At 43.8% G+C, this 14,197-nt stretch overlaps 1 protein-coding gene across 19 annotated transcripts in view; it reads right to left on the bottom strand.

Moving 5' to 3' along the window:
* Positions 1 to 14,197, bottom strand: part of NRXN3 (neurexin 3) — a 2,213,138-nt gene that overhangs the window by 967,191 nt on the left and 1,231,750 nt on the right. The window lies entirely within an intron of this gene.

A 14,197-nucleotide genomic window follows, 5' to 3' on the forward strand; every position in this document is an offset into this window, starting at 1 on the left:
GCAGCTTACGGCACACTCTTTTGGGCCACTCACTAAATAATACCTTTTAGTAACCCAGACCCCAGAAAAAAGGCAGTGTCTACCATCAGAATGGGGTCTGAATCCACTTAAACTTTTCTTGTTTGCATGGTTAGTCATGAATCTGTTAACTGTAGTTCATGTTGTCACTTAATAAGATTAGGAGATAAGATTAGGAGACTCATTTAGAAATAAGAAAATATTTTTTATATGGACATGAAGAGCAACACTGCATTAAGAATCTAATTGCAAGGAGTGACTCAGGAAAGACCACTGCCTTGAAATGCATTCTGATTTGCCTAGGCTTTTGTTGAGTGCAGTGTTAAGTACGAATAGTCAGTTTTGGAGGATACCGGTCATGACTTTTTACATCAATTTGTAATGCAGAATTGCCATTGACCCCAATTGTATTGATGTGTGGGATAGGGATTAGGAAAAGGACTTATGTGATTCAGTTTGTACAACAAGAGGAAAGCCATGTGGTATGCAAGAGGCAAGATGAAAGGGGATATAACATACATCGTTCATGCAGCACAAAGCCGCTGGCGTACTTGTCTTGGAATCAAACGTTCCACACTGAATCACGTGATCCAGATCTGTCATGTTCTCCCAGTGCCAGGTGTCAGTAGCTCAGATGGTTATTATGTTCTCATTGCATTTAGGTACATGTTAAACAGTATTAGACGTATTAAGAAAAAGCTAAGATAAATACCCAAACACAAGGGAAAGAAGAGGTGTGGGTGAAGTACTCCCAATTAAGGGGTAGCATCTAGAGATGTCAGGCAAACTCACCGGCTCGCTGCTTATGACATCACTGTCTTACTACTTAAGCATCACTGTTCTCTCAGGTGAATTGCAGCCAACATATGAAATTAAGTTATGGCACTATTTTTATACATCTATATATATACGGGTGTCATTGATAGGGAGTTTGCTGTACAATATACTTAGGTAAACAAACTTAGTACAACACTGCGTAATTGGGGCACACAAAGCAAAAACATATTTGTAAACTAAATGTAAACCCTATGTTTTCAAAGGCATCTTGCCTCCAAGCTAGTGGTGACCCCATACGATCCTCGTACCATACTGCCAGTTGGGCTTCTTAGTGCTATTTCACCTAAAACCTTCAAAATGATAACGCTGGTCCTATTGGTTATTTTTTTTGTCATTTTGATGTCATTTTAGTTATTCAAATCCACTATATATTTCTAAATTGGTTTGGCATCTTTTTTGTGTTGTATTACTGTTTCCGTGCTGCATAAATACTTTAAAGATTACCTCTAAGTTAAGCCTGATTTCAAGAGGATTTTGTGCCAGGCTACAAGAGGGTTAAACACAGATTAATGTAGTAACTTTGGTGGTCCATCCAGACAAGGATTGTGTAATTATTTGAGTGGGGCTTTCACCCCTCTCAACTAAAAACCCAATTTCTTATGCATACCATAGGTTTAAGTTAGCATAATAACTTAATTATCATGATTTCACGAGCCCGACACCGATGCAGCTCCTGTCTCGCCATTTGTGGACAAGGAAATTGAGAATCTAAGTTTGTGGATTCTTTATTGAACAAAAAGTATCCTTGACTTCCTCCTTTGAATCAAACCATCTCTATGACAGTGGATTTGAATCCTTTGGAGACAATTCAAGTACTGAAGCTGAGATTCAGTCACTAGGGTTTAGGATTAGTTATTGAAGCTGGAATGCAGTCAGCACTGAGATAACGAGAGAAGGATTCAATTATTAAAGCTAGTCTTGAATGATTTAGGCTTTGATTAAATAACACCTGCATGCACTGTCATTTAGTGAATTAAACTGGTGACCAGAAATAGGATTTATCAACCTCTGTTAATGTTCCTTCACTAAAACTGTCATTTTCTGAGGCATGCTAGTATTCAGCAAATGAGTGAGTGGTATTCGATGTCTGAGATTGTGATTCAATAACTGGGTATGGAAATTAGTAAGACTTAAGGCGGATATTGAGACTTCAAGGCATTTATGGCCAATATCCAATAATTTTTCTGGTGAATCAATTTCTATAGGTTAGACACCATTTGTAGTGTCCAGGGTTTACATCTGTTATTCAGTGATCAATTCTTGGATTTAGTGTGTAAACTGAGATTCAGGGACTGCAATATTGATGTATTCATTGTTGAAAATGTTCTGAGTAAGGTTCAGAACATATTTATAGTGGAAATTATTCTAACTGAGGTTTAGAATCTGTGACTGAAACTCAGATTTAGCGACTGGGTCTGGGTATTGGTTACTAATAGTGTGATTCAGAAGCTTAGGGTGGAATTCAGTGACAGAACCTGGATTCCATTTTCAATGCTTGAATGTATCTTGCTTGGATTCAGTGACTAAAAATGCATGGATTTGGTGACTGTGCCAGCAGCTGAGATTCAGAAATCAGGTGTAGGGCATAGTAATCAATGTTGAAATTCAGGTTCCAAGACTGGAATTCAGTAACCAAGACTGAGTTTCAGTGACTGGTGCAGTGCTGTTATAATATAGATTGCAATTAAAAGTCTGTGGTTAGGATTTAATGACTGGCACTGCTGAAATCCAGTGCTCATGGCACTGAAACAGTGGCGCAAGCTACAATTTAATGTCTGGGGCCAAATCTCAGTCAATGAGGTCAGATTTCAATGACTGTGGAGTGTGGTTGAGATTCAGAAACTGAGGCTGGGGTTCAAAGGCTGTGGCAAGGATTCAGTACCTACTTTTAGGGTTCAAACAGAGTTGAAGACATTTAGAAACTAAAGTCAAAGGTCAATGACTGTGATTCCATAACAGAAGATAAGGTTCAAGGACTATGTTTAGGAATCAGTGACTGAAGCCAGAATTCAATGACCGTGGCTGGGAGTCACTAACCAAGCTTAGGGTTCAGTGGCTGTGGCAGAGGGCAGGTTTGAGGGTCTAAGCCTTGCATTCAGTGATCAGGGCTGGATTTCATTTACTAAGGAGTGGATTTAATGACTGCTGTTGAGAGTGAGTGACTGAGGGCTTCACCGAGGATGCGATTCAGTGGCAAGGGCTGTTTCAGCGACTCAGGCAATGGTTAAAAAGCCCAGGTATGTGCATTGAAATGGATTTTACAGCTGGCCTCGAAGTAGGTTTGTTGGCTGTGGATTTTAACACACATTTAGCTTTCATGGACATGTCATATTTTAAACAAAACTGAGAATGCAAAACTGCTGATTATTTGTTATGAGGTCTCATTTTTCTATAGCCATAGAAACTGCAATGAACCCTGCAGACATTCTCACTCGGGGGTGTCCATGGTCGGTCACTTAGTGCTGGGACCAGGTTTAGGGGAGTGCAGGGCTTTTTAGTATTTTCCTTGCATACATTTCCATTGTTGAGTCAGTCGCAGAAAAAGGTAATGATGGGCAAACTGCTCACGAATTACTTAAACTTGCAATGAGAAAAGAAAGATCTGGCCAACATCCAGTTTCAGAGATCTTGTGAGACATTTCTGCCCCAAAAAAGTCTCAGCGAGAAAAAAAAAGCATGATTTGCATAGGCTTAAGATATATGGGTAAACATGTACCCTTAGTGAAGCCAGTGTGTTAGCACTTGCAGAAATCCCTGGTGAAAATGTCAGGATAGCCAAATGAAATGAGTTTAATTGAATTAATCTAAATCGGATCACTTTAATTAGAGTTTATCTCAAATATATGGTGTAGCCAGCCTTAGTGGAGCAATGTTAAACAAACTTGATTAAAATCATTTGTGTTCAATGAACTGGTGTAAACCATCTTCGCCCTTGAATAAATTACACCTTCTAACCACTTGCCAGCCACTACATCTCTTCAAATCATCACCGTCCATATAACTATAGTTGGAAAACAGCATGGGACATGCAATTTATTGGGGAGGACACAGGATCTGTAGTTGAACCACAAACACATGTTCACAACATGACGGATATCCCTTCTGCCGTATTACAAGTGCCATAGGATGTAACGGACTTGCAATATATCGGGCGGGACATCCACTACTTTTGTGGCAGAGCATCCTGACCCTCAACCTCTAAATAAGGCCCTAAATTCTCTGAAGCAAGTAATATGATCACATCTCTGTGCCTTGGTTCCCTTACCTGACATTTCAAAGGTGCTTCTACATGGAAAATAGGTCCCTGAAGAGCTCCCAAAACAGTAAACTGCAAGGACATGGATGCAAACTATGTCTTCTTGTGTCCTTGTGGCATTAAATTTAAAAGCGGGTTCTCGCCATTGCTGACAGGTAAATTGATATAACCCTCATGAATCCCCTTTCTATGCTCATGCACAACTACAAGAACAGCGACAAAGAACAAGATGCACATACACAAGGGAAACACGTGCACTGAACATAAAGACAACCAGGAAAACAATGTGGTAAGTCAAAAAGCAGAATTCAGATACCTTCAGTTGTTGAATACTACAAATTACACTGGCCCAAAAGTAAATGCACCATTGGTCTCTTGGGATACACAACAATAGTGTTCTCTTCCTGTATTTGCAACAATGCGACTGCACTGGAAATTGATGCCAATAGAAGGAATATGACGAGCTGTGAAGAGGGCAGTTTCATGTTGGGGACTGCACTGCATTGTGCTTGTATTTCAGAATCATTTGCAAAGAGGAAACAATGTATGGTTTCAGGAAGAGTGATAAACCCTCTTTGAAGGATTAAGGCTGAGCTATTGATGATCTCAATGCACTCTGGATTTTAACTCACTCTGAGAGGGTGAGTGTGAGAGAGTAAGATCCACAGGCCCTTGTTCTTTTCAGCCTGTCTCTTTCACTCTCTTGAGTTATTGTTTCACAAGGAAGAGCGCTATAACCCCCTCTTGAAGTGTTAATGCTTTGCTATTGCTGTCAGATATGTGTCCGGATGTTGACTCCCAATATGACGATGCGAGTCAGAGAGTGCATCAGTGGGTTTGGCTATCCAAGAGACCTAATGCCCTTCTGCTGATCTATTCCACTTTTTTAAGCCTCCATTGGAGTTGTCTGAGATGACAAATGTGCTCTACTGAAAAATGTAGGTGACCTAATGGCGGACAGAGCTTTAACCCTTTGATGCCCAAGGCCTCTCTTTCATTGATGGGACTGGCCTTGTAATCTTGTGGTTCGGTATTCAAAGAAGAGTACACGTTTCCAGGGATACAGTTGTGTCGTTCACCAACTGTCAGCTCCAAAAGTCTAATCAGGGAGTGTAGATACACTGGCACTAACTTCTTCTCCGACAGTGCGAGGCTCAGCACCTGCGCCTCATGGAGGAAAGTCCTCAATTTTTAGACCTTCAAAGTGCATTTGATAATGGGATGCTGGTTGTGCCAAACAGGGCAGAGATCAACTCTACTCTGTAATATATTGGGGAGAGCCCGAGCCATTTTTTAAGAGCCAGTCTTGTAAACAAGCACTGGTACTTGTCACTCATGCCATGCCTGTTGTTTGAAGAACACTCTCAGAGTAGATGTTCTTTTGTTCTAGGTCTCACGGAGTGTTACCTTAGGCAGCAGTCACATTCTCAATAGTGGTCAAGTGGAGTTTTAGGGAAATTAGGTGATTTTCCAGTACCAGGCAATCGTAGAGGCCAGTAGGGTTGGAGAGGATTCAATGTACTTTTCCCATTCTCTTCACCTTCCAGATACATCAATGTGTGAAGAATGGTCTGGACTAAACTACGAGACCATGGGTTTCTGATGCCACCCCAGCCCTACTGTTGTACCAAGGATATTTAACATCTCTTCCACATTGGGGGTTCATGAAACACACAAAAATAAAATCTGTCCTGATTATGGGATATTATGTTAAGAAATTTTGAAAACTGCGCATGGTCAGGCCATATTCTTAGAAACAGCCACCACAGGGCTTTCAAATTGTCTTTTTTTGCTAAAGGACAGGTCTACGAACTCCCAGGAACAAGGTGGGAGGATGGTATGCATGTGGATGAGCCAATCCTTTCTCCTTTCTTCAAAGCTCCCTGACCGACTGAATGAATGCATGGCTCTATGAGTGAGACACTCGCAGTGTGCTTCATGCAGTATTACCCGCCTCATGGTCATGGTCCCAAACAGGCAACGCCAACCGGTGCAGTGACATGTGTGCAAACAGGAAGCAAGCAAAGCAGGGTAGCTGTGCAAAGGAAAATCCATTCAGATGAGGTTAAACATATCTGGTGAGGTGTGGAGCGCAAGCAGAGAGTGTCAGTACCATGTCTGATGTCAGGTGGAGCCAATGAAGTCCTGCACCCCCCGCCCTTCAATTCCTTTGTGACCCGATGAGAAGTGGTACCTAGGGTGCTGGACTCGTAGGTACTCTGCCAACGAGGATGTGCTATCGAATTATGAATTTCAAATAATACACAGTGGGCAGACATGAGTTTTTGGTTGCATTTGTCCTTTGAATCACAGAATGTTATCGAACCGTATCAGGTATCAACTCTGGACTGGGATCAACTGACATATAAGGAAAACAGGGCAGGCTGGCAATGATACTCTAGAACCAGCGTATGCCGCCTCAGTCCGCCATTTTGTGGTTGCTGCTTCCGCCTCTAAAGACAGCTCTTAAATGGGTAACCTCTGTGTTTAATAGAGAAAGCAATGGGTGGGTGTGACTATGGTGAATGATACCAGGGCCTACTTCACTGTGGCAACAGTGATGGTGAACCAGAGTTCTTTCTGCAGTCTTGAGTATTGTTCTCATCTTCTTTATATAGCTCCTCTTGACAACTTTTTATTATTTTCCTATTGCTGCATATGCTGGGGTTTACCATTGTCTAACTCATTTTCTCAACTTTCAATGTTTGAATGGGCGAGACAGCTAAGAGACACACCTGCCACCTGCAACTTACACACAAAGCTGGTACATTAACCTCATGAAGACCATTTCTCAATAACCTCCTTTCAGATATCACTCAAGTCAATCAATTCTTCTTCGGATAGGCCTGTGTTGGAAGCAGTTTGTTAAAACGTATTGGAGTGGAGGGCAGGTTTCTATTTGTCAACCCATGCACGAGTCAGCAAGCTCTCATTCTACATATCCTTGATAACTGATGTCAGGAGTAAAAAGCAAGGTGTGCTGCAGGCCAGTAGTGGGGCGCACTGTCAGAGCAGTGAGGGGGTGCAGAGCTCCAGACTTGATGTGCATTGCCAGAGCTGTGCTTGTGGTCATGGTGCAGGTATGGCGGGGTTTGAAGGTCGGTACTGAGGTGCTTCGGCAGAACTGCGGTTGTCTCAGATCAGGGATTGCTGGATGTCCTACGGAAAGGATCGTGGTCAATTTGCTGAGCGGTGCGTGAATTAAGCCTGGGCAGAGTTCGCAGAGCTCCGCAAAGCGACCAAAAAACTCTGTCACACATGCAGCGTTCTGCAAGCGGCAATATTGCATTAAGTCACGCGGAAAAAACTCTTCTACGCGGAGAGCTACGCGGAGTGGGAAAAACTCCATGAGCGAAGAGAAATTTCACGCCCAGGCCTGGTTTCAATCCTAGAGCTCCCATAGCAGGGAGCATCGATTTCAGTTTTAGGGTGGGTAACAGAGCTTAGATGCCCCACTCCCTCAAAAGCAAGCGGTGATGCATGTCAACATTGAGGTGGGTTGGCCGAGCTGCCTGTGGGGGCCCTGTAAAACAAATATCAGGGGGTGTTGTAGCTCAAAGCAGAAGTGAGTTGACAGAGCCAAACATGGCTTGTGTCAGTAACTAAACAGTGGGATGTGAAAGAGGTCAGTAATGAGGGGACTAGTGGACCTGTGCGTGGATACTAGTGCCCAAATGACGCGGGTGCTTTATTAAAATGAGAAAGATTTTCTTATTTATATATGACTTGCACATATTGTTTTTCAGTCTTAGACGCTGTAAATAACCAGTGCTAGCGCTACTAAGCCGTGCAAGATTCCAAACATGGGACCTGCCGTCTACACACATTTAGCAGCGAACACTTAACTCACTGAGCTATCTTTCTAGAGCAAGGTTTGGGAGCACCTTAATAGCAAAGTGTACGCGGAAGACGCATACATTGGCAGAACAGTGTATTTTTATCACATGTAAAAGTGACCTTGGTGTCAGAAGATCCAGCGAGATAAATAGATGTCCTAAAACAACCAGGCAAAGCACAATTTCACGAGCTGCCTGTCATGTTAGGTCCATGGAAATAGAGTGTTATTTTTCGCTACGCTACTGACAAAATAAACAAAAAAAAAATGAAAGCCACATTTCCTCAAGCAGCGAAAATTGTTGACAACTTTATTGGACTGTCTTCGCCAACGTTGCATGTTCTTTCTCGTGTTGTGGTTTAATGTGAGGCGATCAGTGGGAAATATATTGTGAAAGCAGAGCTTCCAATATTGGTTTTACAGAGAGACAGGTTGGTAAACAGCGAGCCAAGCACCTAATGAGCAAACATTTCAGAATTTCAAAATTTACGAGAAAGTCTTCGACAATAATTCGATATATATATATATATAAAAGGTGTGTACATTTTCCAATGAATGTTTACACTGCATCTACAAGTCCTGCTTTGGTTATTGTGTTACTCTTAATGTAAACAATTGCACGACTGTGGTTCCTATAGTTATATGGCGTCTGCCCTCTCAGAAACACAGATGCTTTCCCCCTGCTCTCTCAGGCGCACTTGTACGCCCTCTAATATCATGCTCAGAAAATGTGATGATCCCTGCTGTCCTATGTCTATGGTACTGTAAGTTCTTCACTTTGGACAAATATTTGTCTTAACTCTTCTCTCCAGCGAACATGGTGTGCTCTTTGGTGCACGCTTCTCTTAGCACACAGAGTGGTTGGAGCGCTATTATCCACAGCAGTTTAGTTCAGTTAACAGAGCTGACTCTGAAGTGCACACTATTCTTTAGTGCACACATCTGCAGAAGTTCTATTCTATAGAGTGGTACAGTTTTCAAGTCTCTGATGATTTTTTCTTCTCTGAGCCGATTACATCCAGTTTTGTTTTTCATTATCGACTGACCATGGCAGTGTGCGGACTATCTTAGGAGCCGGCTCTCAGTGCCGTCCAACTAGATGGGACAAAACTGCTTTCAGCTCAATGGAGCAAAGACCGATGTCCTGGTGGTCGGGAACCAGCCTCAATTGTAGTCACCTGACAGGTGGCTAGATTACTTTGTCCGTTTTCTCTGGCAAAAGCCTCTGGTGAAGAATCTTAGAATCTAGAGCGATGCCGATCTCACTCTGGACATCTAGGTCAAGAAACTGCTCGGATGCCGTCTTGGGCTTCTAAGAAGTCTTACAAGGTTTCTCTGGACCCTGCCTCTTACCACCGAAAAAAACAGTAGCCCAGGCAGTTATAATGCACCTGGAGTATGGGAATATTTTTTATCGTAGCACCCCACGCTCTACCATTAGCATCTGCAGCTGATCCAGAATGCTGGAGCTTGGCTACTACTAAAACACCAATGTCTCTCTTCACACCTTTCAGCCATACATTGGCCACTAGTGGAAAAACAAATTCAATTCAAGGCTCTTTGTATGGTGTTCCCAGCTTGATGTACCTCAGACATTTGATCCAGCCTTACCCCGCTTCCAAATGATTGTGTTCCGCACATTTCAACTTAGCTATTTTGCCTAGGTTTAGCAGATCAACAGGGGTCAGCCTGCAAGACTGTGGAATGCTCTTTCTCTCCAACTTCACCACAATCCTAACTAAATTACTTTAAAAAAAACTGTTAAAACGTGTTTTTTTAAGTGCAGATTGGCTTAGCTGTGGTTCTTTCATAGTTCTCAGCCCAGCTTGGGGAGCTATGATATATATATATATGTATATATATATCTATATCTATCTATCTATCTATCTATATATATATTCACTGAAAAAACCATAGGTTTCACACACGTTATAGTTACGAACTAGCATTTAAAAAACCTTGCAAATTCACTTAAAAAACCATAGGTTTCACACATGTTATAGTTAGCTGGACATTTCACTCGTAAAAAACCAATGAAATTCCCCCGTTATAGTTAGTGCAGGCAACTATAACTCACGCGACCGCAATCCTCTGCTGATGACGTCAGATATTACATCACTGTATTTAGACACTTATTTACCCATGTCTTCTTCCATTAATCTTTAGCTATACATATATTACAAATATTTATTTTTCATAAAGACACATATGTCATCAGTGATGTAATATCTGACGTCATCAGCAGAGGATTGCGGTCGCGTGAGTTATAGTTGCCTGCACTAACTATAACGGGGGAATTTCATTGGTTTTTTACGAGTGAAATGTCCAGCTAACTATAACATGTGTGAAACCTATGGTTTTTTAAGTGAATTTGCAAGGTTTTTTAAATGCTAATTCGTAACTATAACGTGTGTGAAACCTATGGTTTTTCAGTGAATTTGTACGGTTTTTTAAATGCTAAGTTATGTATTTATTAAAAAAAAAAATTTCAGGTTTTTCACCGTGCGCGCACCGCGAGGATTCGTCAACCGGCGCCAAAGTTATTCAAAATAGAATTTTGAGATTTCCTATGGAAACTAGGTTGTAACTATAACTATCTACTGGCGGTCGCCAGTAGATAATATATATATATATACGTGTATACATTTATATTTTATATATATATATATGTATATAAATATTAGGTTTTTTCTGTGCCTCAAGGAACAAAGTTTATTGACAGTCTAGCACATATCAATCAAGAAACGTTTTTAGCAGAATGCTTTTCGAAAGGGTTCTTTTCAAAGATTAACACTTTTGATTTGTGACCATCATGGTCTGAGATTTGCTCTGGCAGAAACAGAAATTGAATAGTGCTTCACTACAGAGCTCACAGAGGTGAACGCTCCATTGATACCTGCTCTCTAAAGGCCTTTCACACAGTTACACCAGCAGCTCTGCTCTCTTGTGCATTGGGGTATTCAAGATCTATTCCCTAGCACAGAAAGGTTTCTCAGCTCTCTTCCTATTGTCCAATGTTGCCCGAGGTCTGCTCTCGAGCTCACAGCTTTGTTCTGATCTCTATCACACAGTCACATAAATAGTGCTGGTCTCTAGCGCTTACATCCTTCAAGTCTTGCTTCCAGGCACAGAACGATCCGTGAGCCCTGTTCTCTAGTGCACAAAGTTGTGTCAGCTTTGACTTCAAAAAAGAGAACAGTTGTTCTGATTCTGCTCTCTCTGGAGGGAGAGGCTTAGTCGGACATGCGTCATAGTCAACAACAATGTGGGCCTCTCACATGCAGCGTTTGAGCTCTGCTGTTTAGCACTCAGAAAGGTGTATGATGCTTGCTCTCTCGCAAAGACAGGTTCAGATCTGCTTTCTAAAATCACACAAACAAGGGAGTGCTCTGACCTCTACCACGAATGCTGCATAAGCTTTGCCCTCTACCACAAAAAGGAGAATGAGGCCTGCTCTGTTACACACAATAGTGAATGGGGTCTGCTCTCTCAAGGTAGGATCCGATCTCCTTATTGCATACGAACATGCATGTACTTTGCTCTGTGCCACGCACGAGCGGCTCTCTAGGACACCAAGTTCCCTGGCGAGGGGGCGTAGCTATCATTGCTGAAACAGGTGCAGTGGCACCGGTGCCCAGAGCCCTGGGGGGTGGGGGGGAGGTCTGCTCTCTCAACGTAGGATCAGATCTCCCTAGAGTATATGAACATGCATTTACTCTACGCCACGCATGAGTTGCTCTCTGGGACTCCAAGGTGCCTGGGCAGGGGCGTAGCTACCGTTGCTGCAACAGGTGCAGTGGCACCGGTGCCCAGGGCCCTGAGGGCCCATTGAAACCAGTTTACTGCTGTATGTTACTGCCCCAAAAGGAGACAAAGGGGGCATTTTCTTTCTTTGCACCAGGGCCCATAGCTCCTAAACTACGCTACTGGGCCACAACTGCCTGAACCATGTTCGGTAGCAGAACTGTAAGAGGGTAGCACTTTTACACACCTACGTTTGACTCTTGTACGTTCTGCACGCGAGCTCGTCTTCCTATAGCATTCCTTTAGCTCTGCTGTGGAACAGACAGTGACGCACTAAACTACTTCACGCATCCACTTCTTAAAACGCGCACGTCGAAGGAACAGACTTCGGCGGGAAGAAGCGGTGGAACGCGGAGGCCTTTGGCGCGCTTCTTGCCCTTCAGCTGGAGGGGCCGCGCTGCGAGCAGCCCCGCTGAGTGTGAGTGGGAGGGGGAGGGGCGCGAGCTCGCGCAGCGGCGCCGACCGCCGCCAACAATGGAGCTTGATTTGTGGAGAGGGAAAGGGAGGAAGGCAAAAGGAGGCTCGGCAGGTGGCTGGCTATTTAGGGCAGCTGTTATTATCCCGACTGTGTTTTCAAAATCCAATCCGCAAATGATGGACAGCAAAATTAACAGGAGACCAAAGTGGAGCCCAGGCAGACCGCTCTTCAAACCAGCACTGCCGACAGGCGACCGCGAAAAGCGGCGAAAGGGAGTGAGCGACAGCACCTGAATGAAAAGTGCAGGCAAGCAGCAAGGTTGGGAGGGGGGGGGGGATAGGGGGTAAGGGCGATGCATCCCCTGACCTGGCCGCTGGAGAGTCTTTAAATCTCTGTCGGAGACCGTAATCTATGTAAGAGGCGTGCTATAAAATCTGCCAGAACAGAGCCGCTGGCATTTAGAGACCCTCCCCTATCTTTCAGTTTGTACAAGGGTGCGGCCATCACTTCGCAGGGCATGTCACCTGGTGGGTTCAAAGCACAGTGCTTGGGAGGCCAGGCATCCGGAATGCGGCCCCATTAAAGGAATGCACACCACAGAGTTCATTTGGTTTTGATTGGAGTTAGATTCATAGAGCAGAACTGTGGCCTGAAAGGGATGCTGGTGCTGGCTCTCATACTAGGAGCAGACTCCAAAGAGGCAGACATATCTTCAGGCCCTTCCTAGCAGCAAAGAGGCGGATCCACTGCCGAGAAGTCGAGATCGAAAAGGAGGTCTCCTCCAGCCCTGCATTTCCTAAACTTAGGAACACTTGGAGGTTGGCTGTGGCTGAACCCAAGGTCTCCGAGGCACACAACGATGGATTTTGAGTTGAAGGAAATAATGGCTTGTCTGCTGAACTGCTTTGTGATTGATACAGAGAGATTTAAAAATAAATATTTGTGGTACAGGGAGCCAGTGTAATATAATCAGCAGAGTAAAGGTGGAGGAAGACCCAGCGAAAGAGCGAATTTATTGTAGCAGCCTGTATCCAGTAGAGAGTAGACGTTTAAGTAGATAAGCTAGTGGCCCCAGGACTAAAGTGTTACAGCCAGGCGCGCAACACCCATTGGGCTCACCGGGCTTCAGCCCCCCCCCCCGTCATGTGTGTCAGCCCGGCTGAGACAGCCTCGCGGGCTGGCGTCCGTCTAATTGCAGCCGGACCCGAGTACTTCACAGGTCTTTAAAAGACCATTTACTCGTTAATGAGGCTTTTGTTGTGTTTTCACCTCTTCTTACAGCCACTCTGCCTATGGCTGGAAGACTTAGCCCCCCCCCCCCCGAAATCTTTTTCAGCCCCCCCGAAATTCGGCTCTAGTTGCCCGCCTGGTTACAGCAGACTAGTCTTCTCAAGATGGTGCTCTGCAGAACCAGCGGGTGCATATCAACAGGATAAAAAAGGTACAATTTTCCGAATCACCCACATTCAAGAAAAGCAGTGAGAGATCCGTGTCCAAGTACGCTCCTATATTGTACACAGACGTGGAGACCACCAGGATCAGATTATCCTCCATAAATCCTCAGCCCGTAATGCGTGCATAGTTTTCCCAAAAGAGCACATCTCCTCGGTTTTGTCCCTGTAGAGTTTCAGGGTGTTTGCTCTGAACGTGGTAGAAATACTGCTCCGTTCCTACACTCCCTAAGCCACTCCAGTGCTCAAGTTGTTCAACGCATGATGTGTTGCATCTGTCTGACACTGCCTTAGTTCTAAAAGTCATCCATACCTCTGTGATCAAAATCTGTCACGAGGGTGAAGAATGTGAGAGGGTGGATGTTTAATTGGCGGAAACCTATAGGGAGAAAGCTGAAAAAGAAGGACGAAAATTGAGGAAATGCTTAGTCAGAGATAGAGCCCTTTTGGGGTCTGTGGTGACCACAAAAAGCAGAGCTGTGTGTGCAGATTACAGGGAACTGTGGGTCTATGTATATTTGGTCAAAAAAAGCCACCTCGGAGTTTCTGCTTTACAACTGAGCATTAAACATATTACA

This window comes from Triturus cristatus, chromosome 9, assembly GCF_964204655.1.
Source record: "Triturus cristatus chromosome 9, aTriCri1.1, whole genome shotgun sequence".
Lineage (NCBI taxonomy): Eukaryota > Metazoa > Chordata > Amphibia > Caudata > Salamandridae > Triturus > Triturus cristatus.